A 9401-nucleotide genomic window follows, 5' to 3' on the forward strand; every position below is an offset into this window, starting at 1 on the left:
GCACCACAATCGGTTGCAGTAAAGCTGGTGACAAGATGCCAGTCCCCGTCCCGCACCGAGCAGCTTCTTCCTCCATCCTTTGGGCCTGTTTCCCACCCCCTCTGCAGCCAAGGCTTGCCCTGGACCTTCCCCAGCGCAGTGGGGCAGAAGCAGCTCATGGGTGTGGGACCTTGGTGGGGACGGAGGCACAGGCCACCTCTGTGGCCTCGTGGGACTGTGCCGTGGCTGCCGTGTCCCACATCCTTCAACCTAAACTTGATGCTTTTTTTCCTTTTTTTAAATGATTTCCATGAAATGATCATGCTGATGCGTCTGTGCAACCTCATTAGGATTCAGTTTGCTCTCTCCTTCCCTCCAGGCTGTCTTATTTTTATTATTCCCATTATTTAAGGCTGACCTTACAGCAATGACCAGCATCCTCCTGGCAGATGGGGCCCCTGCTGTGCCAGCCCCTCCGACATGCACCCCAGAGACCTGCCCCGGGCCCCCCCCCCCCCCAAAACTGGCACCTCAAATCCACCATGACACACGGTGCCGGGGAACCACTGCAAACACCCCGCAGCTGGGAATCCCAGGCTGGGAGCAGGCAGGAACACAGGCAGGAGATAAGATGTGGCTCAGCTTTGATACGTGCAGCTCGTACGCCTGGAGCAAAATCATCAAACGCGGGTATCCGCTCAGCGAGACGACTGCCGGGCAGCGAGGCTTCGGGGGGGACAGGGAGCAGCAACAGGCGGTTACTCGGCGGTGGGACGTGGCAGCAGACATGACCTGCAGAGGCACTTCAGAGAGGACATCTTCGTGGCATCGCTGCCGGGAAGAGCCCAGCGCTGCTCTTGGTGCTTTCGTCCCACTGGCGCTGCAGCCCGGCTCAGCCGCCCTGGCACGGCACAGGGCACATCCCCAACCCCTTCCCTGCCCCATCACCTGCCAGGGCGATGGGATGCTGTGCTACCTGCGATGCTCAGCGTGAGCAAATATAAAAGCGTTAACCGAGTATAAAGAAGAAAAATTTGAGGAAAGGAGAGCAAGCAGGGTGAATCTCGGCTGCCGTGGTAGCTGGGAGACTGGCAGGGCACCCTGCCACACGCACCAGGGACCTCCCTGCCTTTGGGCGTGCGGGAAACCCCCGGCCCAGGCCCGCGAGGCTGCTGTTCCACACCTGCAGCCACCCAGTGTAAACCCCCTGGCACAGCTGCTGGGGAAAGGCTCTGCTTCTTGCATCTTAAAGCCAGCAGAAAGCAGCTCCAGGGCCACATCCAGCCAGGCTGGTGGGTGAAGTGGGCTCCCGGCTCCTCCGGGCACTTTTTCCACCTAACCCTTCCTTTTAATCCCCCGCTGCGAGGCCCTACCACTCCGGCAGCCCCCCACAGCCCCTCTCCCTTGATAGCCGTCCACCAGGCGCGGCTGGTTCCTTCCCTAATGGATCTGACAGCTGCTCCCTGCGCTGAGCTGGGTTTTGGTTTCCCCACACCGAAGGTTTTCTTGCACAGTCTGCTGCAAAGCGAGAGCGGGGGCCGGCTAAGCCAGGCGGCAGCAATGCTCCCCTCGCCCCGGCGCGGCTGCCTTGCCGGTGGGTCATCCTGCCGGAACCCTCACAGGCAGTCACCGGCACACCGGGGAGGGAAAGGAAGAAATAGAGTCGCAGGAATCAGATTATGAACTGAGTAATATCACATGCGGAAGAGCCTGTGGGGAAGGGGCTTCCAGGGCTATTTTTGCCCAATGAAAGTTGCAATTAATTTGCAAAGGAAGTCGCTCGGCATTAAGAAACCCTCTGGGCAAAGCCCGGACCCAGGGACACACATCACATTATTTTCTCATTTAAAACCCATCGCGGTGGTGAAGGGGGCTGCTCCCCTCGGGCTGGTGCTAACGGGGAGCCGGGGCAGGGCTGGGGAAGGGGGGAGCCGGCTCCGGAGGGTCAGGCGTGTTTGGAGAGAGAAAGAGGGAGCAGAAATTAACCTTGGAAAGCATTCAAATTAGGCTGTGTAATAAGAGACCCACTTCTCTGGGTAAATTTGTTAGGATTAGGGCTCACTGAGCTGTTGAGGAGAATTTGGCGTGGCTCGGAGCCAGGGCAAAATGAAGCTCCTGGCTTGGTCGGCTGCGGGAAAGTCCAGGCTAATGGGCTTTGGTTCAAACTTTGATAGGAAAAAAATCCAGGAACAAAGGCACTAATTCTTCCAAAAGCCCCAAAATCTCAGTTTATACATTTCTGTTTATGTTCATTCATAATAGATATACACAGCTGTTCTTATCATTCATATTCAAATTCCATATGCATCTTTAGCAGTTATTACTCCTGCCTCAAAATGAAGAGGGGAGGAAAAAAAAAGCCATGTGAAAGATTGAAAAAAACCAAAAAACAACCTGCCTTGGTGTGTGAATGCTCCCAGGATCTGTGTCCGAGCTCAGGTCCTTGCACTGGGGTCCAGCCTCAGGGCAGGAGAGGAGCCTGCTGCCAGCCTGGGCTGGACGTTTTAGGGACTTATTTGAGGCTTTTTGTCATCTGCCATGGACCTCTCTGCTGAGCTCCCTCTCTCCTGGGTAGTGAGGTGGCTGGTTGGGGTTCACCCTGCACCGCCGCTCCTGGCACCCATCGGCGAGGGCATGGCTTCCCCCGGCGATGCTCTGCAAACCGGAAAGGAGTGGACAAACCTGACCTGCTCCCCAGGGCTGGGGCAGCTGTGCTCACACTGCCTTGGGTGAGCAGAAGGAAACTTTTCCAAACTCAGTGGTTTTAAGTTAAAAAAATAAAAATTATTGTGTTTTTATTTTATTTGGTCTTTTCTTTTAAAAAAGTTTCTCTGTCTCACATTCTGGAGGATCTTTCCTCGCTTCCTTTAAAACTTATCCCTGGACTCCGGGCTAAGGAACAAAAAAAAAGACATTTAAATCTGGCTATCTCGCAGAATATTTGCATCTTAAACCTTACTTCTTGATCCCTGGAGGTTGCTCTTACAGACAAATCTAGTGCTGTTGAGTAAAGCTCATTAGTAAGAGCTAGCTGCTAGAATAAGCAGCAGGGGCACAGATAGCACAGATACTTAAAGTGTTGTCACTAGGTTTCAGAGTTAATCTTGCTGAGAAGTTCCCTTCTTAACTCTGAGCTGTTGTTCTGCACATCCAGGGGGGCTAGAGACACGGCTAGTGATTCTTAGGATTATTATGGGATGGCTGAGACTCCATCCCTCTGCCAGCGGATGTGTGACTCCTGGTACCTCATGGCGGAGAGCGGGAGCAGCAGCGGTGGGACTGGGCTACTGCAACAGTCCCTGACCCTCCTCTTCCTCACCTCTGCACAGCGCCCAGGCGAGATGCAGGCTCTGCCATCCTGTGACATGGACAAGGTCTGAGCTGTCGCAGGCAGCTCTTGCCCTGGTCCCAGGGCCAGGAGGGGGACAACGCACCCTGTGGAGCAGCGTGCCGCTGCCGTATTTACATTCCAGCATAAATTGGCTTCTCCTCTCATCTCTCATGTGTCCTGTCCCCGTCCCCTCCTGCTGCGTGTTTCCCCGGCCACCGCAGCCCCTCTGTCTGGTTGAAATATCCTTTAATCGGGAGCTCATGTCTTCCAGCTGCAGCAGAAGGGGAGCATCAGCCTGGGGACAGGGGACAACTTGAGCATGCCCAGCCAGGGCCCCCCGGCTGGTGCCCTGTGCCCCCAGCATGGTCCTTACTGCCGGGGGGTGTGTGTGTGTGTGTGTTTGTGTGCACAGCATGGTACCAGCACCTGCCCCCTGCTCGCCCTCAGCCCAAAGCCACGTCATCCCCGTCACCCAGGGCACAGGTTTAGCATCTGACCGGAGGCATCGGGACATATCTTACAGGACATCACCCCACGTGGATGTGTCCCCTGCTCACACAGCCCCGCTGGGTGTTCGGGTGCCTGTGAGACGTGAAGGGAGGCGTCATCCTGAGGCTGAAGCACCCCCTCTGGGCTGCAGGAGGGGGGCCGGAGGAATGGAAAGCAGGCTTACCCAGCCGTCTTTCATTTAATGAACAAACACACAAAGACCTGGAAGCAATAAATCCAGAGTTTGGACTACAAAACCAAACATGGCTGCAGCTCCCCCTTGGAACGGGGGAGCGAGAGGAAGAGGACGGCCACAAAGCCAGCCGGGGAGCACAGGCACCGTGTCCCCTCCTGCAACCACCCCTGGCAGCGGGACTGCCTGCTGAGCAACCAGGATGCTTTAAAGGGGCCTGATCAGGGTGCTCTGGCCAAAAAAGGAGCCCCAAAAAGCTGGCTGCACTGGTTCTTTTGGGCTGTCAGTCACCATGCCCGAGGGATGCACAGAGCATCCTTGGAAGCAGCCTGGATTGGCAGGTCCCAGGGAGAGCAGCAGTCCCTCACCCTCCTGGAGGCAGCCGGAGCAGAGCCTGGGAGTGCGGAGGGAGCAGGGGGAGGACGCATACCTTCCAGGTCTATGGCATCGCCGGCACCCCATGCACAAGGTGCCAGCCCGTGCAGAGCCCCCTCGGGGGCCGTGGGCCATGCATGCTGTGCCGGTGGGGTGTCTGGCTACTGCCAGACACGGGGCTGCCCCAGGGGTGCTGCTGTGGGATGGGGCTTCCTCAAGCTGCTCTGCCGGGCAGGACCCTGCCTGCACGGGGGCACCCAGCCAGGTGTTCCCCGGCCTGGGCGCTGCCTGCCCGTGGGTTCAGAGTGGCACGGGATGGCCAGGATGAATCCCCACCTCCCAGAGCCCCTCAGAAAAACAGCTGGGAGCTGCCAGACCCCACTGCTGCAGGCTCCCGTCGGGTGTCCCCAGGCTGGCAATCTCCCTCCCGCAACCCCCCCCCTTTTCCACTCTCTGCCTTGCACCGGGAGCTGAGCTTTCGTGTTGCTGTGCCAGCCCCGCAGACACCCTCGGGCTCACCGCTGCCTTCCCATGCAGCACGGCCCGTGCAGCTGCAAGGACGGGTGTGCACCCAGGCCATCGGGACTGCCCCCAAGCCAACACAGCTCACTTTAGGAAGCCCTAATCCCTGTGCAGGAGGGGACATTCCACCCCAGAGCCTTGGGAAGTCCCAGTCACACCAGGCTGGAGACCCAGGGAGGAGGAAGAGGAAGAGGATAGAGAGGCGACAGCACAACTGATGGGCAATAGAAGCCATTAGTGGGATCCCCAGCCAAGCCCCCACCTCCCCATGCCACCCCGCAGTAGTCCTAGCTTTCCTCACATCCCTGCCGGGTGCGAGGACAGACTGGGTGCCCACCGTCCTCCCTCCCCAGGACCCCGCTCACCTGGCTGCCAGCCCGCCCGGAGGACCCAGGCATCTCCCCTCGCAGCTGGGGAAGCCACAGCAGCGTCAGAGCCGCCTTCTCCTTCCAGCACTCGGGCAAAATGCTATTTGTAAAACAAAGGTGAAAACATCAAATCAAATGGATGAGTCAGAAGAGAAGTTCAAAAAAGCGGAGCGCAGGGAGGGGGAGAAGCAGGATCTCCATCTCCCCTCCCACCTGCCAGCAGGCATGGAAGCAGGCAGCGTGCCTCGCCTGCTCGGCAGCCCATCACCGCTTCAAAGCAAGCGCAGATAGGATCTAGCAGCCAGACACAGCACCGAGCAAGCGCTTAGCGGGAACGGAGATGGCTCCCGATAAGCCAACGTGTGAACTCCCAGGTTTAAATTAACTAATGACTTCAGATGCTGCCGATAGTCTGCAGGGGATGGGGAGGAGTGATTTATGGGGGAAGATTAAGCAGACTAATTAGGCCAGCCTCACCACTTAGGAGTTCCCCCGCCAGGCCCGGGGTTGTGCCAGGGAGAACCCGCTGTGCCCCAGCCTGGTGGGAAGGGATGGGGAGCAACCCCAGGGCCCCCCGCGCAGCAGCAGGCAGCCCGACAGCCTCCATCCCCAGGAGCATTGATGCCACATGCATTAGCATGGGGGATCCCACCACGCACCCCAGCCCTCAACCACAGCTGCACACTGTTGGGTGCGAACATGGGATGCTCGTGGGCTCTCTCCTGCTGCGTGACCTGCACCTCCCCACGCTCCCCAGCCAGCACGGGGGGGGCCTGGGCCTCTGCTCAGCCCACGCCGGGCTGCTTTATGGTCACTGTAAATTACAACCCGGCTTCCTACCCGAGCTAAGCGCCTCTCATCTCCTAGGCGCTTTTCTTATTAACAGATCATTTTTATTGTTCCTAGACAACTGTCTGCTACTGTTAAAATGCAAAGCCAAGGCACATGCGTGGCTCTGCGCTGCCTGTGCTTACCTGTTGGTGCGGGCGTGGGGAGGGACGTGCCCATACCCATTCGCCCCTCACGCTGCTCCCCACGGCCACCACGCACCAGGCACCATGACTGCCAGGTCTCCGGGGGGAGTGCAAGGTCAACAGGACTTGTACCAAGGCTCTTCCAAATCCCAGTTATGTACACCCCAAGAACCAGCGATTTCCAGTGGCTGGGCAAGTGCTGAGCTCAGCCCCATGCTGCACTGACTCACTGCTCTCACGTGTAACAAGCTGCCGTGATCTCAGCCAGGAGAGCTTTTTATCACGTTATGGGAAAACACTTGCAGTTCCCTTTTCCAGGAGCCCTGGCTATAATAAAAAGGCCTCCTCGGGCTTCAAAGCGGGAGGATTTTCATTGCTTCCTGGGCCGAGAACAAAGCACTATTGAGCACGGCCAACAGTTGTTGTCTCTGTCCCTTGATGTGTATCAAGCATCCCATCCTTGGGGCTCGGTGGTGGCACGGAGGACCGGGTTCACGGGGAACTGCAAGCTGGTGTGAATGGAGACGGGTTCATCCTGCCCTTGGGCTGAACCGGGAGCACTCCGAGACGGGTTTGCCCCCCTTGAATCGCCCAGGTTTCACCATGAGCTGCCAGGGTGGCCGTGGGCAAGGCAAGAGGAATGCTGGTGGCCTGACCCGGGGGCTGGCATCACCTCCCCACCCACCCGCTCGGTACCTGTGAGACAGAGGGCTGCTGCCACAGTGAGTAATGCGGTTTTCAGCAGGGATTGTGAGCATGACTGTGTAAATAACACAGTTAGAGGTACCATGAAACCAGCTGTTTTCATGTTAAAATGGAAATTTAATAGAGTGACAGGCAGGAGCTATGGGGGATGCAGCGCGGGCTTCCTCCAGGAGCCCACACGAGCCGCAGCTTAATGCTGGGCCCGAAGCTCAGCCCTGGTGCGATGCTCACCCGGAGCCGTGCAGGGAAACACGGGGGCTTCCTGCCCCTCGCCCCGGGGTGCCAGAGCCCTGCTTTCAGCCTGCCGCCTCTGGCGCCACAACACGCCGGGGACAGACAGGCAGTCAGGGACGTTTCCCAGACCCCTTCAGAGAAACAGAAGTCCCTTGTCACCGCTATCGGTGCGGGGCTCCTGGGCCCTTCCCTGCCCACGGCTGGGTCTGGGACAGGATGCCTGGAGCCCTTTGCCAGCAGTGCATGGGGACCGGCTGGGGAGGGCTCTGCCTGGCATGGTGCCACCAGTCCCATCTGCTGGAAATGGGGTTTTGGGGGAAGGAACTGCTGCTCTCCCCATGGTCCCTTCTGTCCCTCATGCAATGCAAAGAGCTGGGCCAAGCGGGGCTGCGGTGCTCCCGTGAGCCCCCACCCGCTCCCCGCATCCTGTGCTGCCAGCCCCACCACCTTGTCCCAGTTCCCTGGGAAACAAAAGGCCTTCACGTTTGTGTGGAGCCAGAGGCAGGAAAGTTCAAGTGGAAAGGAAAAAGAAAAAGAAAAAATAAAACTCAGAGGAAACGATCTGCACCGTGCTGCACTGCTAATGCCGCGCTGCTGCGGCCGCCAGTAACCTGCTCGAGCAATGCACAACGTCATTCGCAAGCAATTACTCACTGCACAATATTTTTATTTCCCCCAAACCATTAATGAATTATTTAGGCATCTCTAGCAGTTACATGGAGGATGATGAACCGCTGCCTCATCCTGGGCTGTTGGTGAGGGCTGCTTCAGCGCCTGCTGGGGAGCAGCTTTTGGGATAAGCATCCCCATCCCCGTGACGCTCCGCGTGCCCAAGCACAGCCACGGCACTGCAGAGTTCGCCGCTGCACTGCCAGCAGGGCAAAATAACACTGGCTCTCGCTGCAAAGGCTATCTGACCAGGAGTAGGAGCTTTTTTCCAGAGCTGGAAGAGCAAAGTTCACCTGCTCTGTCTCCACCGCCTCCCCCAGCCTTTTCCTCTCCCCTCCTCCACCTCCCTGAGACGTGCTCCAGGCACCTGCCTGGTGCCAAAACCATTGAGAAATTCGGCACTGATTTGTAACGCGTGAAGGTAATCCACTGCTGGAACAAACCACCACGTCAAGTCACAGGCTAACCTTGGCTATCTGCTAACGAACACAGGGCTGGGACATCTAAAAGCTGCGGAGAAAGCCCGGGCTGCGGCTATCCAGCGTGCAGCTGCCCGATGGGGAGAGCCCCGGCTGCTGCCGACTGCAGCCACAAAACTTCACGAGGATAACGCCGGTCCCTGACAAAACAGCCCCCACCAACACGTGTGTGGGCTTGAGGTGTCTCATCGTCTCAGCCCAGCTTCCCGAAGCAAGGTACTGCTCGGCATCCTATGCTAGGGCTAATGGGTGCGAGCTGAAGGCTCCTGAACCCGGGCAAGCCCTGGGCAAGGAAGTTTTCCCAGCTACTCCAAGAAGCATCTTTAATCCTGCAGATAAATGCACCAAACATGGAGCAACGTGGGGATAAAAGCACTCACTAGGAAAACTAAGAAAAAGGACACGAGTCCTTTCATAGAGTCACCCTTCCCTGTTGGAAGGGCACATGGTGAGGAAGGACTACTGCCACTCCAGCGCTGGGTAATGCTCCGGGGGTGAGTGCAGGACCTCTGGCTTGCCTGGTGCCTGGTCGCTGAAGGACGTGGGAGCTAGTGGGAGAACTGGGGAGCCGGTGCTGGCCTGCAGCACAGGGAGGCTGCAGGGCTCTCTGCCCCGGAGCTAAGGAAGAAGGCTACGTTTTAAAGCCAAAATCCCTAGTAAGGGATGGGAAGCCCTGCTCCTGGCTCTCCCTTTCCCATTGGTACGGCTGGCAGGTTGCTGGTGCCGGGGGAGACGCTGGCTCTGTGGAATGACAGAGGAGCCCCCGGGGTTTTAAGCTCATTTGTAAAACCTCCTCATCCCTTCCCTCCCTTGCTCCTCCCCGTGCTCTCACGCCAAGTTTACAACCTCTGCTGCAAACCTGTCTTTGGGCTCGTCCTGGCTGGGCTCCAGGCTGTGTGGGGGCCCTGGTGGGGGTCAGCCTCACTGGCCGCTGTGGACCCCACCCCCGGCAAGGCCAGCATCCTTCCCGGTGGCCCCCAGCCCACTTGGCCACGGGTCTCTCCCAACACTTTGCCCTCTCCCCTTTTCCCAGCTCAGCCCCCCATGTGGCTTCACTTACCAGCGAAGGCTCCCACCGCCCCT

General features: G+C 58.2%; 1 long non-coding RNA gene across 1 annotated transcript; it reads right to left on the reverse strand.

Moving 5' to 3' along the window:
• Positions 1-531: 531 nt before the first annotated feature.
• LOC143161866 (uncharacterized) lies at positions 532-5504 on the reverse strand. The gene is made up of 3 exons (XR_012995605.1): positions 5471-5504; positions 5255-5357; positions 532-782 (listed from the first exon to the last, which is right to left on the reverse strand). It is a non-coding gene; the product is annotated as an uncharacterized LOC143161866 (long non-coding RNA).
• Between the last annotated feature and the right edge of the window lie 3897 nt (positions 5505-9401).

This window comes from Aptenodytes patagonicus, chromosome 6 (assembly GCF_965638725.1).
Source record: "Aptenodytes patagonicus chromosome 6, bAptPat1.pri.cur, whole genome shotgun sequence".
In the NCBI taxonomy this organism is placed as follows: Eukaryota; Metazoa; Chordata; class Aves; order Sphenisciformes; family Spheniscidae; genus Aptenodytes; species Aptenodytes patagonicus.